This window comes from Falco cherrug, chromosome 5 (genome assembly GCF_023634085.1).
Source record: "Falco cherrug isolate bFalChe1 chromosome 5, bFalChe1.pri, whole genome shotgun sequence".
Classification (NCBI taxonomy): Eukaryota; Metazoa; Chordata; class Aves; order Falconiformes; family Falconidae; genus Falco; species Falco cherrug.
In genome coordinates this window covers 74,023,283-74,046,540 of record NC_073701.1, presented here as the reverse complement: position 1 = coordinate 74,046,540, position 23,258 = coordinate 74,023,283, and the positions used below count along the sequence as shown (strand labels likewise).

Sequence of the window (23,258 nt, the reverse complement as noted above, 5' to 3'; positions counted from 1 at the left end):
AGTTGACTTTTGTATGCTTTGGATGTAACATTTTATAAACACAGTAATTCAGAGGTGATGAATCCCTTTTCTTTTAGGAAAATAAATACAGAAGTCACTTATGAAGCATTCACATATGTGACCAGGGACTCAAATATTCCTCACGACTTGATTTCCTTCAGGAAGTCGAGAGAAATAGACACTGAACAGCCAAAGCCATTACAAGAATCATTCCCCTGGTGTTTAACTCAATCATCAACAGATTTGGAAATGTGGTATAAGTGACCTTTGAAAAACATGAACTACTATCAGAATATGCATTTTTTAAGGCATATCTCAATGTTATAGGAAAGATGGAAATTGTGTCAGTAGCCAAGAGACACATTTTCCATTTAAACTTAACATTTTAGGAAGGCAAATTGTCTATTACCAGTGGAGACAGATTTTTGTGTCAACACTGACTGGTATATTCTTGCTGGTTTATTTCATTCTGTCCATACAAAGCAAGCAGAATAAATTTTTTTTTCAGCAAAGTTTATGGCTGCTTTTCATCTTTGGGGTAACATAAAGCAGGTAGGGTATGTTAACAAATCTGGACCTATATTTTAACAAAGTAAAAGTAAATACTCTAGGCAAATATTTACCGTGCCTAGCAGTCAGCAATAAGAGACATAAAACACCTTCCAAAGTTCACATCTTTTTCTTTGTGCAACTGATCACTTGTTTTCTTCAAACCTAGATTTGCAGCAGCTTGTGTCTGTGGGAGAGGGGGGAAAAAAGCAAAGATCAAATGCTCTTTGGAGTATTCTAGACCAGACAATCCCTAAAATTGGCATACTTACCAATTTTGACATTTCAGGCTTTTGTGGATGACTTCTTTCTGCTTTCTCCAATCAATATTCTTTTTTGCAGTAACAAGGGAGGTGGTAGAAGCAAAATGGCACAACTGCACCAATGAATGCAACAAAGGAAACTGCCCCCTTTTTTTTTGTTGTTTGATACTGTAATTCTTCACAACAGACTTCCTTTCTGCTTTGGGTACTTTGCACACCTGTAGAACAACATCTGCTTTAAAAATTCTTCAATGCCACAGTGTGGAATGTGGAGCCGCTCCCTTTGCTGGTGATTAGAGAAATGGCACCGAAGATGAGTGGGTGAGTTACAAGCAACAGAGGTGGTCCTGTAGAGCTAACTGTCCTGTTCCCTCCGACGCTCCTGGGCAACAACACAGGCTCTTGCGATGAACCGAGCCACCTCCATAATGTGGATGATGTTACAGAGGAAATATTTTCTGCCCTCATCCTCTGTTTTGTGGAAGGGAGAGTCTGGTGGGCTAGGTGGAATCCAACCCTCTCTGCCTTTTCAGGCTTTTTATTATGTAGAGCTGCTGTGAGAAGACAACAGGCTGCCTTTGGCCCTGCTGGGTGGCCCTACCTGTTATTGTCATCAGAGCTTTGGAAAGCTGAGGGAGGGTGCTGCCTGGAGCATGGTAGGTGCTTTGAAAGCACCCCAGGGCCATGGATCTGCAATCCTCATCCCCTAACCCCTAACCCCTCCCCCCTCCACCCACCCCCCCCACCCCCCCCTTTTTGGTCTCCTCCAAGCTGGATCGGGCATAATGGAGAGTCTTTTCTCCTGCCACCCTGTCAGCAGTTCTCCCAGAAGATTATCCACAGACAATCCCGTTATTGTTATGATTTATGATGAATGGCAGAAGCCTACCATGGCCGCTTTAGCTGAACAGCAGCATGGACAGCAGTAGTTATCAGAAATAAGCGTTGAGAAGTCTCTCGGTGCCGCACATTTGCTATGCATTGTACTCTCTGCTACAGGCTACTGCGTTGGGCTGCACGTGGGAAGTCTGGAGTGGGAAGTTGGGAGTTTCCCACCTAGGAAGGCTGAAATGAAAAAGTAATGCGAAGATGCTGACACACAAGTGACAGGTAGCAAAGGCTAGTGAGTTGTTATATTTTCCTTTGGTCTAAACCAGTTTAATCTCAGAAACACGATTTAAATGTGGTCATGATGCTGACAGCTTGCTTCCTGGGGAGGTGTACACAACTGTGCAGAATTACGGGTGTGTGTTGTAGCAAGGGATTAAAATTACACATTTAAATTTGATGCTCATCATTGTGGGTCTTTTAAAGACATGGAGAGCCAAGTTGCTCAGCCAGGTAATTAGGTCTGGTCACATTAAATAACTGCATATTTATTGGGTCCTGTAAGCCAAGAATTTGGCTGAAAATCTGTTATCACCTTGAGTCTTGCAGTACAATATTGTCTATGTATTGTCATTTAAAATAACATGCAGTGAAAGTAAGGCAGTGGAGAGGGTATTGTCACTAAGTCACAAATAAATGGTTGAAAATAATACAACCTATAGCGGGCTTAATGGCTCTTGGCTGCTTGCCTGCCAGAAACCTTTCTTGGCATGTGATTTTCTTGGTTTTGCAGTGTCTATCACAGCTGGCCCCGGAGCAGTTTAAACAGAGCACACTGAAGCATGCTTTACAAGGTCATTCATGTTGCCTTACTGCCCTGCTTCAGGAGGAGGAACACTAGCCTTCTTCCTGGCTTTGCAAAATGATGCTGCAAAATACATGCAAGTGTTGATAGCTAAAATCTACTTCTGGATTTCAGTCTTTGTTTCAGGTGAAAACACAGCCTGCCTCAAAGCAATGGAGGAATGAACATGTTAAAGCATAGAAAGAGATTATGATTTAGTGAATTAGTCAGAAACAGAAGCAGTGGGTATTTTTGCAAAATAACAATGAGTCAGGAGCTTGGCTGAGAGAGAATAGAAACTGGCCTTTCACACATCCACATGTACTCAGCGGAGCAGCTTAGCTAACATAAGTTACCACTGTCAGCTGAGCGGTGGGATTAACCATGTATGCGCTCCCAGGCAAGGCTAAATGCAAAGTCAACTTCCAACGTGTTGTCAATTAATACGCTTTACAATTGCATCAGAGTAGCAGAGTCGTCTTACCTGGCTCTGCAGGCAAGTGGTGACACACTATATCCCGTTATTATAATGTTTGCTCTGGTAGCATGTGTTACAAGTCCCTTAAAAACTTCTCTGAAATTTCTTGCATTTATCTGAAAATTTATAAATAAAAGATACGAACTGGGTAGGTGAACATCCATTCAGGGACCTCTATTAGGAAAGTATATTTTAAAATGTCTTCAATGTTTTTCCTCCTTTTTAACGAAATTTCTAAATGTTAATGTACAAAAAGTTTTGTTTAGCTTTAAAAGTCTTTGGGGAGTCCTCTCCTGTTTTTTTTGTTGTTTGTTTTTTTTTTTATGATTCAGAATGCAATTTTATAAAAAAAAAGTGTTCTCGAATAGTGAAAACTTCCCTATGAATTATTTCTGGCCTTCTGGTGTTTTATGAAGCATCGTATTTTGCAACTGAAATATTTTTAGCGTTATTTTAGCACATCTGATTTCCCAAAATCATTAAGACCCTGTCTTGAAACAGATGGAAAAAGTGATAAACACCTGTAGGGGAGGCTGGAAATAAAATGGACAAGTTATGACTGATATTCTGTGTCAGACCCCCTTTTATTAACTTCATCTCCTTTGATCTCAGACTCGTTCTACGCAGAACACTTGAAGCCTTTCCCCCTCCCCCCCTCCTTTTTTTGCAGGGGGGGAGAGGGTGGGGACTGCAGAGGGGAGGGAATATCCTTTGGGATTTATCAAGAATTCATCTTCAACAGCGGAAAGCAGAAAGAAAAATCTCTTCTGACTTGGTTATTTCATAATTTAGCATTATTATAAGTTTCTTCCAACCTCCTCTAAAATATTAATTACTCTTGCCATAGTCCTGGCAGCATGATTCTGTGTATGACTATCTTTGCTTTTTCCCCTACTTACAGCTGCATTCAGATGCATTTAATGACGGTAATTTGCCGAAATAGACTCACTGAATTTGTCCAGGAGACAAAAATAGCATTCTAAATTTTTTTCTCTGCTCCCAAAACACAAACCCAGGGGTGAACTGAGTCCTCGAAGAAACTGTCCCACCTCTCTTCTCAACTGCTCATGAGCTCTTGCTTGTACACCAGGTTGTTGTTGTGCATTTTTTTATTTTTTCCCCAAAAGGAATGATTTCTGCGTGGGATATGTGTTTGCTTCCTCAACATCTGTGTTGCGAAGACACGATGTGCATGTCACGGTGCTGCTGGGGCGCCGGGAGCGGGGCTGTGGTTGGATCCATGGCAGAGTCCTGGAGCAAAGCCCTGGGCTGGGGGTACAAGGCTCTGCCCATCCAGCAGGCAACACTGGAAAGCAGGGGAGTCTGTATTTCACTCTTCCCAAAAGATGCATTAGGATTAAAATTCCAGCCCTGTAATTTCTTTCTCATGGTCTTTTCTCTCCCACTGAAATAAGTGAAAACAGGATCAGCCCTGACAGCAGTAATTATTTCCCACTGATGGAAATGGGCACAGTGGGAAAGTACTCTTGCAACAAAGATCGTAGTGCCTGAAGCAGCCGGTGTCTGTGGTTGCTGGGGGACTGCCTTAGCCCTCAGCCCTCCGGGCTGGGGCTATCCGTCACACTCCGTCACCGCAGGCAGCTGGTGCACAGCAGGCCCCGGCTTTGTTGCTGCAGGCTTTTGTGTTGCTTTAAGATTTTTATAAATAAATATGGAGAAGCAGTTAAGTACAACACAAACTAGACAGGATGTTTTCTCAGTAAATCAGCGCAGTTGCATTGGCTTAGTTTATAACAGCTAGCCCGCTGGTGGGCTGGGATCCTTGCTGGTCATGCTGACTGATATTATTTCGCTGCTCTTTTACACCAGCATGTGTGTAATCTCTCGGTTCTTGCTTTGTGCTGAGGCTACAGAACTTATTCAAGGTTATGGCGCATCCTCTCTGTTTTCAAAGTAGTGTTCTTCACGGTGTTTATTGGTGTTATGATAATCCAAGTAACAACAAGAATAATAAAAGCTCCAGGGTGAATTGTAAACTGAGGAAGCATGATGTAGTGCTTGGAGCCGGGTGTTTGTCAGGCTTCCAGGAGTGGGGTCCGAGCTCTGCTGGGGAGCTGTGCATTAGGGGGTTGCCTGCTGTGATCCCTCAGTCCCTCAGATGGGGCTATAGCCTGATTTGCTCCATACAGAGGTGAAGATTTAGCAATGTTTGCCTTAGATTATCCTACCAGTTTGAGCGGGTTTGGCTGAAATCTTCCACTTGTTCTGCTCAGCTTCAGAGGTGGTTTTGTTTTACTGAGGGTGTAGAAATGTATATCCAAGAAACAGCTTTGAGACAAAATGGTCTAATATCTATTACAGTGGGTGGCTCAATGATTCCTGCCAGCATAATCACAGAAGCCAGCGTCATAAATGAAATCATCATATTACTAGAACTGAGCTTTGCATAAGACTGATGTTTGGCTGACTGCACTGTTTTCCAAAGAGAGGTGTTATACAACCTCTCCAGGTTCTTTAACACATATGCATATATAAAAATTTAACCCTGTATAAGATAAAATGCATCCTAAGGATTTTCAGATTTAGTTTACTTTGATGTTTGTTGGTTTGGTTTGGTGGTTTTTTTGGTGTTTTTTTTTTAGAAATAAACTTTGGCAGGGAGGGTTTTAGCAAGAAGCATTTGGTCCGTTCTGTATTTCTTGGTTAGTTATCTGGTTTTACAATTTTTATCAGAAAGTGTAAGACTGTTGTCTGTATTTATACTTAGACCATATTTGATCACCCGTGCTGTGGTGCCATTCTTACTGTGGCAAAGCCTACAGAGGTTTGACCGAAATAGCAAGTACCTCTCTCCAAGGCTCCCCCTCTCTCCTTAGCATCTCCTACCCCATATTGCATTAGTCAGCCACTGTCAGGAAGAGACCTAAGTTATGTTCAAGAATTTGTGTCACCGGGCCAATTTCACATCTGCTATAAACTTGGTGACAGTAGGAATTAATTGAGAGGCAGTGTTTTCTGTGTTCCCCTAAGTGGGGTCACATATTTGCACAGAGCCTGTCTCGAACGGTTTTAACTTTGTTCACAAGACAGGCACGTGATGGAGCCAGTATTTGTTGAGTAGAACAGTGAGGATGCTGGGTAGTTTTTATCAGTAGCTGTGTCCATGACTGAGATCAGCGTCCTAATTGCTGAACGCTTTAGTCAGGACCAGCCACCCCTCTTCTTGCTGGCACTGGAGCACTGCTCTCCTCCTCTGCCTGGAGATGGCTCTGGAGGCAGAGCATCCCTGACTGCCAGAGCTGTGCTCCTGCCGGCTGCTTGGGTTGTAAGGAAGATAAACCAGTGCGGGATTGTTCTGCCGATGTACGTAGAGTGGATACCGGCACGTCTCAGTGTAAGTTCTCAATATGCTGTGTTTATGCTGCAGTAGTTTATAAGGCAAAACAGCCGGGAATAAAGCTGAAGATACATGAGTGTGTCCAACCAGGACATGGTGAAGACAGATACTAGTGGAAAGTCTAAATCCAGTCTCTTACCCAGTGATAGGATTTGGACTTTTGACCTTGATTTTAATGGATCAGAGGGTCCTCTCTTTGTGTTATTTCCTTCTGTAGCTGGAGCTTTTTATGAAGATACACATGGACACAAATCCTTTTAAGATATTTTTGTTGGATAAGGACTTTCAGCCACTGCACAAAGTGAGCCTGATATCCCTCTGACACCATCCAGCGTGTCCTCCCACAGTAACAGGGCAATAAAAGTTAAGTAGTCGCTACCTTGAACCTTGAACCCCGGTTTCTGCTGTGGGCAGTACACTTAGCACTCTGTTTTCACTATTTCTTGTTTCATAAGTCTTCATTTTCTTTCTAATACACCTGAGGTGCTTGATGCTTTCTCTTCATATTGAAATGAGTGGAGAAATGGGCATGTGAATCATAGCCTGGTTTCAATTTGAAAGGAATTATAATGAGACGATAAAAAGAAGAGGACTGAAGTGTATGTAATCCACATGAGGCATTTTTCTACAAGTAAGACATTGTTACTAAAGCCTGGTTACATCATTTTGATTTTTTTGAGTACATTATGAGAAGGATGACATTGTCATGACGCAGTGTCTGGTGGCCTTTATATTACTTTACTGAGCAATTAGTTTATGGCTGCTATTCAGGCCTCCAGATTATATAGATTCCCATATTGTTTTCAGTGTGATTCAGATTATTTGTTCACTGAAAACACTGTGCTAACGCTACAGAAATGTAAATTATGCATCCTGCCTTAGCTCCTGATTAAGCGAGATGGCTGGTGGATGTAGCCATGATTGGTCTGGACACGTTGAACCTTTCAGTTCTTACAAGACTTTGGTCAGCTGCTTTGTGCAGACTTGTTTTTCTCTTGTATGACTTGTTGCCTTTAAACAATAATTGTGTAATTTAAAGCATATGTTTATTTTTCACTACAGAAAAAAAAGAAAGAAAAAAGACAGCCATAGCTAAGCTTAGTTCAGACACAAATTAGAAACTAATTTATTGTGATAGCCTTCAGAAGAAAGAATTTTATAAACGAATTTATAGAAGAAGAAAGAATTTATAAAAAAAGGAGGTAGATTTTAGACTGTAGCAGCCTTCCTGCCAACTGCAGATGTGTTTTGCCTTCAGAAGATGTTCTGTAATTGTAAAGGTGTATAATTTCAGGGGATGTCACAGTTGTCATGGCAATTGCATTAATATTACATGGGCATAAAGTGTGCAATAACATCATGTCAGTTCCTCCTGCCCTCAAGCTACAAGTTACTATTTTTTTCCTTTAAAATGGTGTTAATTTTTCCCTATAAATATTCCTATTACCAATATCATCTAAAGTATCTTTTTAATTGTTCACTCTTAATTTGCATAGATAAGTTGCCACTCTATTTGCTGTAGGAAGACTCTTTGTAAACTTAAATGCATGATTCAGTTGCACGGCTCAGCAAACACTGGGAGGAAGGAAGAGTAGTAAATATGGTAAAAACTGCAACTTAAAATGAGGACAGGATTATTCTCCCTTTTATCTGCTACATCTATGTCTTTTCCCCTCATATTTTGGTCGGTTTTCTGTCTCAGGTCGGAACTTGCCCCTTTTTGAGTCAATGAAAGTTTGGCTACCAGTAATCAGGCAAACCTCTTGACGTTATCTTTAAGGATGCATGAAAACAGCCACAGGAAAATAAAAATAATAAGAACCAGAAACCCACAGAAATTCCCAGTGGTTCAGACCGTGTTGCCGTTGCCCATGTTTTGGTGGCTCTGCCAGAGCTGAGGAAAGTTGAAATTTGTGGGACAGGGGGTACCTTGCTTCCCCTTTCTCTTTAGTTGCCCGCAGCGGGCTTTATGAAAACTTGTGAGGATGCAAGCAGTGCTCCTGGTTCTGCTTTGGGTCTCCTTGAAAGTGGAAACCACCTTGTTAAGTCAAACAGCTAATCCCAAACCCAGGCATCTCTCGTGCACCTGCACTGGCTGCGCAGGGGTGCATGTGGTCTTGTAACGCTTTAATAAAACCTGTTTGGAGATGGCAGCTGCCGCAGCATTCAGCTCCCCGCCTGCCAAGCACTGTTTGTCTGCATCGATAACCTTCTGCTTCTCTGCCTGCACTAGCAAATCTTTGATTTGGATGTTCATTTTAGGACTTCAAAGCCCTGAATAAAGCCTATCTGTCCAAGCATATGTTTGCTAAGCAGCTCAGGAAGATTAATTTCTCTCCTGTTTCCATATGGTTACTACCCTGGTGTTCCAGTGGCTGTAGCAGTGTCGGTAAAGCACACAGGAGAGACAAGCTTTTAAGACACATTTACACTTTTGATAGGGGCAGTGCGTTGTCTGCACTCCTTCATGGAAAAAGTCCATTGACAAAATGTCATGCCCATGCCATGGCAAAGCTGACACACCCGGCATCTCTGAAGGGTTTGTTAGGTGTGTCTCTTCAATATTTGTGAACACACAGCTATTTTTCAGCATGTAGCATGCTGCGTCCACCTAGAATATGCTGTGTAGACTCATATTCATCTTCTCCTTACACCCTTGTTACTCTACACGCAGCTTTAACCCCTCTGGTAGGGAAGCGAGCGTGCCTGACTTGCCGTAGCCTTTCCAAGTCTGCAGCCTTGGACTTGCCTCCTCCTTCCTCTACGCAAGCTGGACTTTGCTGTCCTTTAGGCCCTGTTCATCCTTAGCTCATCGAGAAGTTAACAGCTGTCTGCTCATGGCAGTTTTATAGCGCATTACAGTCGTACTTTTTGGTACAGGCAGATCTTGCCTGGAGTTTGGCACAGCGAACTATCTGTTGGATGAGGGTCATAAATACTTCAGTTAGAGCTCCAGGTGTAATGCTTTAGGTAATGAATAATGGGAGATTGTAATCAATTGACTTCTGAGAGTCTTATAATTAACGCTCTTAGGGGAAGGCATTTTTCTTCAAACTGTTTGGAGCATTAAATCCAAAGCACAGCATCAGAGACCTAGGAGGGCCCATCAGCGAAGCTGTCACATGCATTAAGCCAGGAGCAGAAAGCCTCTGCACAGCACGGACCGTAGCATTTAAGAACATGCACTAGCTGCGCTCCAGGTCACTTACTTGGGATTAAAATTCAGCTTTGCAGCCTTCTTTTTTAGCACCTGAAATATTTCAGCTGCTTTTATTTTCTGTTCACTGTCTATGTAAAGTAAATCAAGTTTATTTTTCAGTGCTAGCTTATGATTCACAGTTAATGGGAAGGTGGAGCAGGGCCAGAAATGCATTTGATTGAGAAGATCTGTTCTGCTGCGTTTTTTGTGAGGAAATGAAAACCATGAACTGCAATAAATTTCCTTATTAAAAAGCATTAAAGATTCTGTTGTAAAATAGGATTCTTCAAGATATTTTTTCCTGAGCTGGTTAAGTCTTGTATTTCTACAATTAAGAAAGAGATTAATGAAGTTTAGCCAAGGGTTTTTAATTGGCGATACTGTAAAACAAAAGGAACGCGTGGTCTCCAAACGCAGGTCAGCTTCACTGAGTTCAGAGGCATTACCACAGACCTGCACAGATCTTCCCTCATTCTTTGTAAGGGCTGTGAGGTTTTTAATATGTCTGAAGAACCAGAAAAATTAAAACCCCTTTAACTAAGTCCTTCAGGGAATTTCTGGCATTATCAGAAGTGGAAAATATCAGAAATCAGAGAAGATCTAGGTGTCCCTGGAAAAGGTACCATTCTGCTATGCAGAATTATGCCTTGCTGACATCTTTCATAGGGAATGACTGCCCCAAAATGAAACAAGAAGAGGTATTGCTGTCACTCTGGCATGGACCAGGAGAGGTTTTATGAAGTATGTCCAAAATATATTGAGGGCTTCAATGCAAATGCTGCTCCTGAGCACATTTCTTGGAAGGCCTACAGGCAATCACAGCCCTCTACTTCATTAGTAATTCCTCTCCATATTTCTTCCTGCTGGATTGATGGACACAAACTGCAGCATGGATGTAGCCTGAAGGCTGTTGAAAATCCAGCCTTCCCATCCTAACAGTCCTTCCTTGCATAGCATAGACAGAGGTTGCATAAATCTGTTTAAAAATATGATAATGCTGCTGGTTTTAAAGTGTAGCTTATTTCCATTCAACATAGTTTTGGTACTGCTGTGTTCATGTTTAATATTAAAAAAAAATATTTTGAAGATACTGTCGGATATTTCTCACTCTGAGAGGGCAATAACCTTCAAGGTTAACTAACCTTAGCTGTACTCTTGGTGACTCTTATTCCTAATACCATTCCTGTAGGCACTGCAAGTGTGCATAAACAGTAACCACTTCATCAATGCTAAGCATATATTTAGCAGAGACAACCTCACAGCTTGAATAACGAGGCAGTTTTGATACTGATGTGGCAAGTCTCTGAGTGTTAAATAGGCAGATCACAGGAATACCCATCTCTCCTCACTCTCACTGTCAGTGTCCAAGGTCCAATTTGATTTTCCTGTAATCAATAGTAAATACCCTACTTGCTGTGAACAGATTTAAAACTTTGGCTGTAATTATTTTACCCTATCCTGTAGATAAAGTCAATCTGTCCTAATCAAAACACGTCCAGATCTTTCTGTGTATTCCCTACTTGGCACTTTATCCATCCACATAACTCTGCCTCAAAATACTTCTCTTTGGTTATCTGATCAGCAAAGGGCTGACACTGCTTTGGTTCATCTCCATGAAACTAGCGTTTCCATCACAGGGGTTAGTGGTCTGTGGTGCATCAGTCTAGGGAGGGCTGAAGTAGCAGGGTCATGGAAACATCACTCTGGGTGAAGTTTAAAATGTAAATAAATCAGGAAATATTAAAATGTCTGTGTTTTCCTTTCTATGAAGTTGAAGTACAGCTGGAAAAGGATCTTTTCTTCTTCCTCTCTTTATGAATGTAAACTAATGGAAAATTTGTAACAAATTCTTAACCTTTGACAAAAAGCCTTATGTGGATTGATGAATAAATCGATTTAATTTCCCCAGAGGGAGCCACTGGCTCAACATCACCTACTGGGACAGCACTGCAGCAGAAGGTGATGCTGTATGGTAGTATATGTGAAATGAGTAGTTGGGTTTTTTCTTTTTGTTTCACCTAATATTGCTATTTTGAATAACGGTTCCTGCACTATGACCCTGGATCAAGATAATCTGCAAAGTTATAAGAGGTCTGCACTGCGGCAGAGCAGACCTGATGGATTTTGGTCTGGTGCCCCACGCTTCGGTGCAGGATGGAGCCTGTCACCCGTTGCACATCCTCCTGCCAGGTGATGGGATTTGTGTCAGGCCTTGCTGCTGGAGTGGTGACCCAGCTGGGGAGGAGGGATATTGGGAAGCCAGTGACACGGACTGTCCAGCAGCACAGACATGTGGGACCAGTGCCAAGGGCTGCCTTATTAAGTCCCTCCATTTGCCTGTTTTGTGAATTGCTATCATTCTTCCCATGGAGAAAAGACACATCGTCAAACTTGGCAGAGCGTGAAAACCTTACTCATACATGCTTGCTTTGGCTCTGATATCCAGCACGTGGAAAGGGTCAAAGTCCTCAAGTAATGGTTGATTGAGCTGAGCTGATAGAAGGCAAAAATGTTCATCCTCCTCTGCCCTGCACAGGGAGCCTGTAATATAGTTTGCAAGTAAAACTATGCCAAACATCTCACACAAAGTGCTTTCCAAGACAGTGATTGGGCTATCTGCTGCTCGAAGGGGTGCCTGCAATGCAGGTTTCTTTGAGAGGTGGGATGGCCGAGTTTTGAGGAGAGATACTGTGCTAGGAGTGAACAGAGGAAGCAATGTTCTGCTTTGCACTCCAGCCAGCAATAATCTCTTTCCCTGCTGAATACTGCATTTTTCCTTTACAAAAACATTAATCTGTAGGGTATTGGGACATGGTCAGATCCTGCCAAGAACAAACTGTTAAGTAGTTGTTGTGCTCATTGCCTGTTAAAGCTGTAACTGTTGGTTTTCATTTTGCAAAATAAGTATCAGGGGGCAAAAATGTATTGGCTATGACATTATAACTGTTTCCCAGAAAAATGAATTCTAAACTGAGTGACTTGGAAACAAATAGTTCTTAGAAGGCTCTGTTTGTCTAGCAGCTGCTGTTTATATATGAAACAAAGGAAATTTGGTAAAAATTCTGTGGTATGCCCTTACATTTCAAAAAAGGACCCACTTTAAAGTCCCTATTTTCAGTTGGCTTTAGGTCATGCTACAATGCATGAGTTTCAGACGGAGAAGGACCTGGTTATACCTTCACAGCAGCTCTGAGGTGTCAGACTCAAACGGCACCATCCAGAGGCAGCACAACAGCAATTCCTCTGCTTAAACTGTGCCCTCTGCTTTCTTTGGGGCCTTCAACTATTCAGCACTTCAGATTCCCATCTCTGTGACCCTCTGTCTATCCAACCTTCCTAAAGTACATGAAAGAAAGAAAAATTTCAAACAGGGATGTGCACAAGGTCATCATCTTACTTAAAGACACTTTCTGGAAATGCCCAAACCCCCATGCCAGGCATCTGTTGAGGGTGTTTCCAGAAGGTGTCCCTATTTCTTCCATGGGACAGACCTAAAAACCATCGCATGTATAAACATGCTCATTCAAATCAGTTTTACAAAGGAGCAATCCAGAAATGCACAGTTTGCACCAGTCTGAGGTTTAGTACAAGCTGCCAGAGCTCCTACCAAGATCAGTTAAGAGTTACGGTCTTCTATAGCAAGATCACTTTATCCTTGAACTTTACTGACATTTTTATGCTTTGTCACCTCCTAAAAATGGAAATACTGTCAAATGCTATATCAGCTCATCAGAAAGCTGATTTTTATTCCCCTGTGTAGTTAGTTATTAAAGCTGTTGCCAGTCACTGTAATGGAAGCTGTGTCAGACTGCTCATATTCCCAAGTTACTCACAATTTGAGAAAGTATATGTCTGTCTTCTTGTAATGACAAATACTGCTGTTGTGCTGGTGATAAATTCTGCAGTCATTTCTATAGTATTTTTGCTGTAATTTATAAATGTTTGTAAGGCTGAGACAGCAGAAGCGATCATAGGGAACCTAATTCGTAGGGCACATGTCTGCAAAAAGAGGACAGTTGTAACCTCACTTACCAGACTGGAATACTTTGACCCCTTTCATGTTTGGCTGTATGAACTTTCCAGTAATTCTAGCGTATTGAGAAAATGCTGGGTTTAATGACAAATGAGTTAATAAATCCTTTCCTTAGGCTTTTAGCTGGCTTCCACAAGAGAGAGATCTTTAATTTAATATGACATTGACCACTCTCAGGTATGAGGTTACCTCCACAAATCTTTTTGTACTGTCACCTCTTGGTTGGTTATTAAATTGGTGCTGTCTACAAATTTATTTGGTCGTAAATTATTTGGTAGTTACTGAGAAGTTCCTTTCACCCTATGTGTCGTCTTCAGGTGGCTGGGAAGTAAAATGGAAACATATAATTTATTTTTAATGGTAATTTAAAAGTGCTTGTGACTAAGTGGAATATAAAAGAAATTATTATGTTCAATGTCTTTATTTTGCTTTCAGTATACCTGTAAAATAAGGTAAGCTGCCTGGACTTGACATTATACAAGATTTTTTTCTAAATCCAACTTTTAGAAACTGTCATATTTATGTTCACAAATAACCTGATGAGAAATTTTGTATATTATCAACTTAAATAATGAGTTGTTACACCAGTCCTGTTTCTTTTATTCTGAATTTGGAAATGAATGTAAGCCTAAATGCCCTCAAAATATGTTTGCCTCCAGAAAACATCTTCAACTTCCAGGGTTTACAACCAACTACCAGCATTGCCCTTGGGCTATTGACTTTGGTGCAGCAAACAGGAACAGTATTTCTGGTTTTCTTCAAATGCTGTTTGTGCCATCGGACACCGAGTATGCTGAGGTCCTATAGCTTGACTCACAAGGTCTTTGCATTGCAACCTACAAGTTTCTGGTGTGAAGAGTAGGGTATCTGAGCTGGAGGCAGTACGGGTCATTTACGCGTGGTGTTCACAGCAGCACTAACATGATGCTAAGATGGAGCTCACCTACGGCACTTCAGAGCAGGTGTCACGCTGCAGGATCTGCTGCCTTTGCACTTCACTTGTGTTTCTTGCCTGACCCCCCCCCCCCCCAACAACTGCTCCCTGACCCTGCAGGAACCAGGCTCCTTCCTTATTCCTTGCTTAGTGTTAATGCCTCATGACAACCTCTGATCCCACAGCTGAGAGAGGACAAAATCTCAAAGCTTTGGGTTAATCCTAATTTGCTTCTGTAGGGATTCCTATATGGGAAATGTTTGCATGGAACCTTCCTCTGTAATGCAGCTGACTGGGTTTTAAGTCCCACGAGACCCATAGTTCTTCTTCTTCTTGGTAAACAGATGTTCTCAATGCCAACAGCTTTCCCAGTTTTCATCATGGTTCAGCTATTTTTTTCTTTTTAAAATAGGCCTGGAAAAATAAACTAGTGCATATAAACCCAACTCTGAGTCAAAAGAAACAATGCAAGGAGTTTAATGTCTGCAGCTGGAAGATGGAGTAGGACTCAATTCTTTTTGCATTTATATATTTCACTATTTAAATACAGAAAAAAATAATCAAAGAAACATGTGTGTATTCTCCCTTACCAAATCTCTAGCCTCTACTGTGCAAATAAGGTGTAAAATGTGTAAATAATTGGTGCATGTCATATAAAAATGACAAGACCAGAATGATTAATGTTTGGGGATGGAGTGTCAGAGTGATATATAGATAACCACTAGAATGACGTATGAGACTCAAAGGCTAATGTTTTAGCAGACATAAACTAGTTATAGACCCATGAGTTGTCTGGAGTGTACTGTATTATTGTCGGTCAAATGTACATAGGTGTTGGAATATGATACTGTTTTCAGTGAAACTTACACTCATTCACATACTCAGATTCTAGACTGGTTTCTCACTCTTTTCCTGTTTCCTACAGTGTGTTAAAAACCTGCAGTATCAACAAACTGGGCTCTAAAATCTCCTTTTCCTTCCCACTCCCTTTCTGGCCCCAGATACACTAGTCATGCTCCACTATTTATCCTGAGCAAACCTTCTGCATGGTACCAAATGGCCTCTTGCGTGTTTTCCACAGTCCCTAGGGTCATACTCTGCAAACATATTCTTTCAAACAAGGTATTTCTCACGGAAGAGAACAAAGATACTCTTGCTGGTATCTATGAAATATGTATTTCCCATCATTTTCTGCTTTGTTGATAAGTAATGTTATTTCTAAGGTGCCAGTGTCTCTGGGTAACTCGCTGTGTCCTTCTTGCAACAACTGAGTGGACGTTCTACCACAGGGGATGGTAAAATATAGAAACTTGGGAGGTGGTGCTGCACAAAGACAATTTTCAGTATGATTTTTTTATTATTTATTTGGACCTGACCCCTTAAATCTTAATTTTTTGTATTTGCTGGACAGAATATTCCTTGTTGAAATATGTATATATTTCTTAGTCTGAAATATGCTAAAAGCTGATTTCAACCCTTTTTTGGCCGTTCCAGGTCCATGACATTTGAAGGCTTATGTGCAAAGAGGGTTAATATGACCTTGGCTTAGAGGAGAATTAAGTCGGTCACAGGGTGAAATCAGGCTATAAAGCAGGCACAGATCCATCCCTGTCTTTGCTGGTAGGATCTCTCAGACCATATGAATGAACATCATACGTTCCCCTATTGCTCCCTGTTAGACATGGCTGTGGAGGCTAGAACCTGGAGCTTATGAAAGCACAAGCTTCTTCTCTTAGGCTGTGTGGAGATGAAAGTGGATGACCTGGAGGTTTAGCTGCGCTGTCAGTTAATCCATATAAAGTTCATCTCAATTTCATGTAGAGGTTGGCCACAACTTCTGTATACTCTCCTCACCCAATCCGTTATCACAGTACTAAGGTTCCTGCAGGCAGTGTGTTGCAGTTTACTTTCAATTTGGTTAATTTTTAGCCAGATCAGTTCTGGTCATACAGACAAACAGACAGTCCTCTATTGATCGCTTGTCTGTTTTTCCCCACCAGAGTTTAAAAAACAAAAACAAACAAACAAAAAGAAATAAAAAGAAGAGTGATAGGGTTAATGGTTTAAACGTGGGGTGTAGTTGGATAATCCTAAATAGAGTAAGGTTCTTGGCCATGATATGACTTTGGTTTGAATTTCATCTTATGTTCTGAAAACCTGGAGGATTTGCACATGGAACAGTCCAGTACAGTTCAAAAGAGACCATGTTCCTCTAGTCATTTAGAATAGAATTAGATTTTACATGTAGAAAATATTGTTTCCTTTAATTCCTTAAACATCTCAAGTAAAACCAATGTCCCTAATGAGTTGCTATTCACAGAACATCTCTAATAAAGTAAGCAAACAAACAATGCAAAAAAGATTTCCACTCAGCCTGTGCCCTGTCTGTTGAAGCCCAGATGCTACATCTGCATCCCAGCCATTTGATCTCCTCGCTTTCTGCAATTGTTTCTCAAAGAAATATGAGATACACAATATATGTTTGTTTTAACAGAAGTATATCACTTACCCATGGTCTACTAGAAGTTGCTCTGGGGGAGGAATAAGTATTCAAGGTCTAAGTAACAAAGCACTGAGAATTTTCATATTGATTTCTAGCTTTCACAGGGGCATACACTTAGAAATTATCCTCTTTTTTATTTTTTATTTTTTTCTGGCAGCCTAACATAGTTCTGACACTGTCCAAATACTGTAACTCTTCTGTCCACTTTTTCACTCCATTCTTCTCCATCAGTCTTTTTTCCCCACTTTTCTTTTCCTTTCTTTTCCTGCCTTTTCCCCTTTCCTTGTTTCATTCTGTTTTTTCCCACTTGACGCTCAGCACACTATGTACGTTCAGTGGAGGGATTATTCAGTGCTGGCTATGTGGAATTAGGAAGCTTTTCCAAGAAAGCCAGGAAAAACTATTAAACTTCTGCAGGAGAGGAAGACAGATGTAGAAAAGTTTAGGAAATGTTAAGAATCCCCCTTACGACTGTAAATCCTGTTCTTAATATTAATGAGTGTTGGAAAACAGGGTAGTCGACACTGAACAGCTTTGTGGTGAGAACTAAGACTGCAGATTTACATTTTTTGACCTGTTTTTTCTATGTAGCAGGTGTCGTGTGACCACAGAATCACAGAATGGCTGGGGTTGGAAGGGACCTCTGGAGATCACCTAGTCCAGCCCCTGCTAAAGCAGGTTCTCCCAGAGCAGGATGCACAGAGTCACGTCCAGGTGGGTTTTGAATGTCTCCAGCAAAGGAGACCCCACAGCCTCTCTGGGCAGCCTGTTCCAGTGCTCCGTCACCCTCAAAGTAAAGAAGTTCTCCCTCATATTCAGGTGGAACTCCCTGTGCTGCAGTTTGTGCCCGTTGCCCCTTGTTGTGTTGCTGGGCACCCCTGAAAAGAGCCTGGCCCTGTCCTCTTGGCACTCATCCTTAAAATGTTTGTAGACATTGATAAGATCCCCTCAGTCTTCTCTTCTCCAAGTGAAACAGGCCCAGCTCCCTCAGCCTTTCCTCATCAGGGAGATGCTTCAGTCCCCTCATCACCTCTGTAGCCTCTGCTGGCCCCTCTCCAGCAGCTCCCTGTCTCTCTGTAACTGGGATGCCCAGCACCGGACACAGCACTCCAGGTGCAGCCTCACCAGGGCAGAGCAGAGGGGGAGATCCCCTCCCTCGCCCTGCTGGCCACGCTCCTCCTGATGCCCCCCAGGGTCCCAGGGGCCTCCTTGGCCCCAAGGGCACACTGCTGGTTCAGCTTGTTTGTATGAACTGCCTCTCCCCCTTTCCTTTCTCCCAAATATTGTTTGATCTGCTGGTTTTAACCAAATTCAATGGGAACATGGGTGTCTCCATTGTTTCCCACAAATTTTTTAAAAAATATTTGGCTGGCTAAAAGTAATATCAGGATTCAAACATTTTCAACTATTTTTTTTTAAAGTATTTTTTATCTGTTGCCTGACTGGGTCAGCTAAGAGCAAAACAGAAAATTATCATGCAACCTTTACTTTTTTAATGATGCCGATAATTTTGTTTCATTTGTACCTCACTAGCAGATTGATGATGAATATAAAGTCTCTAGTGACCACAGAAATCTTCAAACTTGTATTGACAGTGAAGTTACTAACTTGATGTCATCTGTAGAGGAATTACAGAGGAATGAAGGCAGGTTAATGAACATTGGTAATACACAGCTGTGGGCTGGCTTCAGGGGCCGTGGGTTGGCTGACGTGGATAATGTGCAGCCGTGGCTGGTTCCTGCTAAGTGGTTAAATAGCTCTAAGGGGTATGGAAGAGGAGCATGGGATGAAGAGTGCACTGGGAGAAGCAGAGGGAGGAGAGAGAGTGCCCTGGGTGTAGGAGAGGCCCTGGGAGAAGAAGGGGGCCTGGATGAGGAGAGGCTGGCTGGAAGAGGAGCCGGGACATGGAAGGAATCCAGGCACAGCAGAGGCAAGAAGCAGGGTGGGCTGGCCTGAAGAGGCTGGAGAAACAGCACGGACAGTAGATGAACTGTGGAAACCTTGTGGGGGATGGGTGGCTGTGCTGGGGCAAGGTGCGGGAGCCACTTATTGAAGTTAACCTGGTATGGGGTGGTAAAAGCCTTGTTGCAGGGGGCTAGTTTGGAGAGTGCTGTGACAGTCATCATTGCAAATACTACATCAAAATCTTTACAGAAGAAAACATAACTATCATTGTGATAGGGTGACTCGTGTTTTAAAGACTCTACACTGTAGACAACAAGCCAAACTAGTAATTTTCAGCATTTATCACTGAACCTCTTGTTGTCTGTTATCACTAAAAGTTTCTTCTGATCTTTGGTAGCCATTTGTGCTACTGCAAAATGCTACAATTCTAATGTGGCGGCTTTTCAAGTTATGATGGACAGGCTGTAAGTAAGGCTGTGGGAAGGTGTTGAATGGCTCAATTAAACCCTAAAAGCTTCAAAGCCACATTACCAGTGGGCTTTGCCAAACTAAGCAGTGGCAAGTAGGGTCAGATCCTGGGTGAAACTCAAGCATCCCCTTTGGTTAGCACTGCTTCTAAAAAGGTATTAACCCTCCAAGAGGTTCACAATATGACCAAAATGCTAGATTTGTCTTAGAACTTAATTCCTTTAACCTTATATTTCCTACCACCATATTTTTCTGCCTTTTTTCAAGTTGGGGGTTTCCAAGTGGTGTTACTGAGCTGTTGGATGTTTCTTACAGGAGTGAGCAGGGAGGCTCAATCTGCATGTGTTGATAATATTTAGAGCTGCAGCTCTTATGTCCTTTCTCATGCCTTCAGGATCTACACACCACCTGCAGGAGCTGTTAGATGAAATCCTCGGACTTTGGTATGCAAACAAATAGTTCTGGTGCTAACATCCTTCAAACTAATTTCAATGCACTTGTTTTCTCTGACGTCTATGTCCTCAGAGAATACTGCTAAATGTCACTGTCCTGCTGCACAGTCATAAAAATGCATGTCTAACATCAAAACCCTGTTTTATTCTGATCCTTTCTCTTTAATCTGTAAAATGCTTATTATACTGTCATATTTAGCTGAGAATGTGATAATTCCTTTTCCATGGATGGCACTTACTTGAGAGCAGTACTAAAATTCAGTATCTCCTGTAGAGAGAGACAGGAGTCCTAGGTCATCCTGGCTATAAGCCCTGACATCTATCACATTAATTTTTCACCTTTCTGCTCTACTCCGTTCCTGATGAACTGCTGATAAAGTATGTTTGTCACAGCTTTACAAAACTCTATTATTCTATTTTTCCATGGAAGAAAAAACTGGAATATTCTCAGGTAGCAAAAATACTACTGTCTCAGAAGCTTCATTTTGACTAAGATTATCCTACTGGGCAAATTCAGCAAATATTGATTGCAGATATCAATCATTGGTTTCAACTGATGTATTTTTAATTGTATTACTTTAAATTACTTTAAAAAAACCTTTCCTGCATACCTCTGCTTTGTTAGACCTCAGAAGGCTGTGGTTCCAGCCAGCTTCTCTGGAGGGAAAAGCAGCAAAACTTGTGCATGTATCTTCCTTTCTGTCATAGAATATTGCTTTTCCTCAGCTTTCCTGTAGGACTTCCATAGCTTCTAATAGCTCCTGTTCAGCACAAAACCCCAGGTGGGCAGGTGGGATGGGGAATAGAAAATATCACTTCTGATGTTTGCCATTTGCATCCTCTTTTTATATCCCAGTTTTCTGGAGAAACTGGGCCAAACCCATTAATCCCAAGGCCCCTCGACTGAAGAATGTCCTGAATTGCCAGTGTTTTCAGAGTGAATTCTACACCACACAACAAACATGCAACCCAACAGCAGCCCTGAGCTGGCTCATGCAGGGTGTCCTGCTTTGGCTGTGATTAGCAGAACAGCTTCCAGCTCCCTGTGTTATTCATTCATCTCTTATCCTTCATCCCATCCCATTCATCTCTTAACATGCTTTGCTGCACCGAACTTTACCTCCTCCTTCTACAGCCCTCCTTTTAAGCCAGCTGTGAGTTTCTGAGCTGATTGAACTCTCGCTGGGAGATAACTGCATATTGTTTTCCTGATCAGCAAGGCCTCTCACAGACCAGCTTGTCTCACCAGAAAAAAAAAAAAATTCTGCAAAATAGTTACCACATATTTAGCTTAAGCCACACATTGGGCTCGAGCATAAAAGGCATTATGAAAAGAGAGCTTTTTTCTCTAACACCCCACCCCCCTCCCCGGACTGTAAATGATCCACCCAGGTCCACCAGATGAAAGGATGGCTTCAGAGCTCGTAGTAGCTATAAGCATTTCTGTCTTTACAGACGCAGCTGTGAGATTCTTAATGTACGAAGTCAAATGTATCTGTCCTCTCACGAGCAGAATGGCTTTTGCCAGCAGGCATCCTCTTGTGCAGGCCTGAGGAGGCAAAGTGTTTATATCTTAAGCAGTACTTTTCTGTGACTAATTTTAGAGACCTGAGGGTGGACTTTTTTTTTTTTTCTCTTTCCCAAGTGATGTTTAAGAATGCCTCACTGAGTTTTAACTGTTTTATTCCTTATGTCTCTTCAGCTATCGTTACTCCAGGATGATTCATGTTGCTTTCTAAATGCGTGTGTCTGGATGCCTGTTGTGGAGAGCTCAGCAGCTACATCACCCCGAGAAGCCCATGCTGGCTGAGGCATGGTGATGCTTAACCTTTACTCCTCTCTCTCAGGAAAAAGGTCATTGCTATGAGCTCATGACCAAGCAATGTTCTGCAACATTGGATTATCCTGCTTTGTACCTCTGCCAACCTTCTTCTCACTGTCTTCTCCTTTCCTGGTCACTAACGTTTCTTTTACCTTCTGACCTGTTGTCCTTCAAAAAAGATTTTGCAGCATTAACAGTCATACAGCAAGGCAGCACAGGTATATCAACAGAACCCTTATTCTTGGCCACTACTTCTTCATTTGAATTATGTATCCAGAAGTCATGGGCCAGACTTCCCATTGCTGCACCTGAAATGGCTCCAGTATATTTTACTGACTTTTCATTAAGTAAACTGAACGGATGGTCTTCAAAACTCAGGGCTTAAATCCCAAGCCTTGCCTACAAGTCACTCTGACAGAAAGTTGGCCTAGACTCAATTCATCTAATAGGCTTTAGTCATATCTTTTATTAATAAAACATACAGTTATTTTTTTGTTTTTCTTTTTAAACCTGCAGGCGAAAATAATTCCAGATAGAATGTGTTTCATTTCTAATGACTGAATGGCAGGTGACTTCCAGAAAATAAAAAATAAAAATTAAATGGGAAAGAAAGGAAGAATTTAACTATTTAAAAGTAGGTCTGTGTCCTGGTTTCAGCTGGGATGGAGTTAATTTCCTCCTTAGCAGCTGGTGCAGCGCTGTGCTTTGGATGTGGTGTGAGGACACCGTTGGTGGCACACGGATGGTTTGGTTGTTGCTGGGTGGTGTCTGTACCAAGCCAAGGACTTTTCAGTTTCTGGGGCCCGGCCAGCGAGAGGGCTGGGGGGGCATGGGACACTGGGAGGGGACACAGCCAGGACAGCTGCCCGAACCAGCCAAAGGGATGTTCCATACCATAGCGCGTCATGCTCAGTGTATTAACTGGGGGGGTTTGGCAGGGCCTGGGGTTTGCTGCTCAGGGTCTGGCTGGGCATTGGTCAGAGGCTGGTGAGCAGCTGTATTGTGCATCACTTGTTTTTCTTTGCCCTTCTCTTTGGATTTTATTCCTCTCCCTTCTCCTTCCATTTTGTTATTTTTATTGTTGCTGTTATTTTTTAATTCTATTTCAATTTTTAAATTGTTCGTATCTCAACCCTCAAGTTTAACATTCCTTCCCTGTTCTCATCCCCATCCTGCTGGGGAGGGAGTGAGCAGCTGCGTAGTACTTAGTTACCAGCTGGGGTTAAACCACAACAGTCTGCCATTAGTATATACTTGTCAGTCTGCTCAAAAGTAACGACAAAGAATAATGCAGAAAGGAAAGCTTGTCAGATTTTGAGCACAAGCAAAATAGTATGTCAAACTGCTAAAAAGTTTCAAACTCTGTTTTTAGAAAAAAGGTCTTTTAGAAAACAAATTTCTACCACATTTCATACGGCTATAGAATAAAAGCTGTGTAATGGGACAAATGCAAAAGGTAGGCATGATTTAATGGGTATTACTGGAAACAACAGAGGCCGCATGTTTCACTTGATTTGCATGGGAATTATGAGTAATCAGTGCTTCAAGGAAAGCTTCGCATACTGTGCACTTAGAAACTGAATTTACAGGATGTATTCTACAAGCAATTATATTCAGACACT

At 41.9% G+C, this 23,258-nt stretch overlaps 1 long non-coding RNA gene across 1 annotated transcript; it reads left to right on the top strand.

The window, feature by feature from the left end:
• Window positions 1-534: 534 nt before the first annotated feature.
• LOC114017020 (uncharacterized) lies at window positions 535-22,232 on the top strand. The gene is made up of 4 exons (XR_003561823.2): window positions 535-1,133; window positions 17,581-17,703; window positions 19,757-19,805; window positions 21,517-22,232. It is a non-coding gene; the product is annotated as an uncharacterized LOC114017020 (long non-coding RNA).
• Window positions 22,233-23,258: the final 1,026 nt, after the last annotated feature.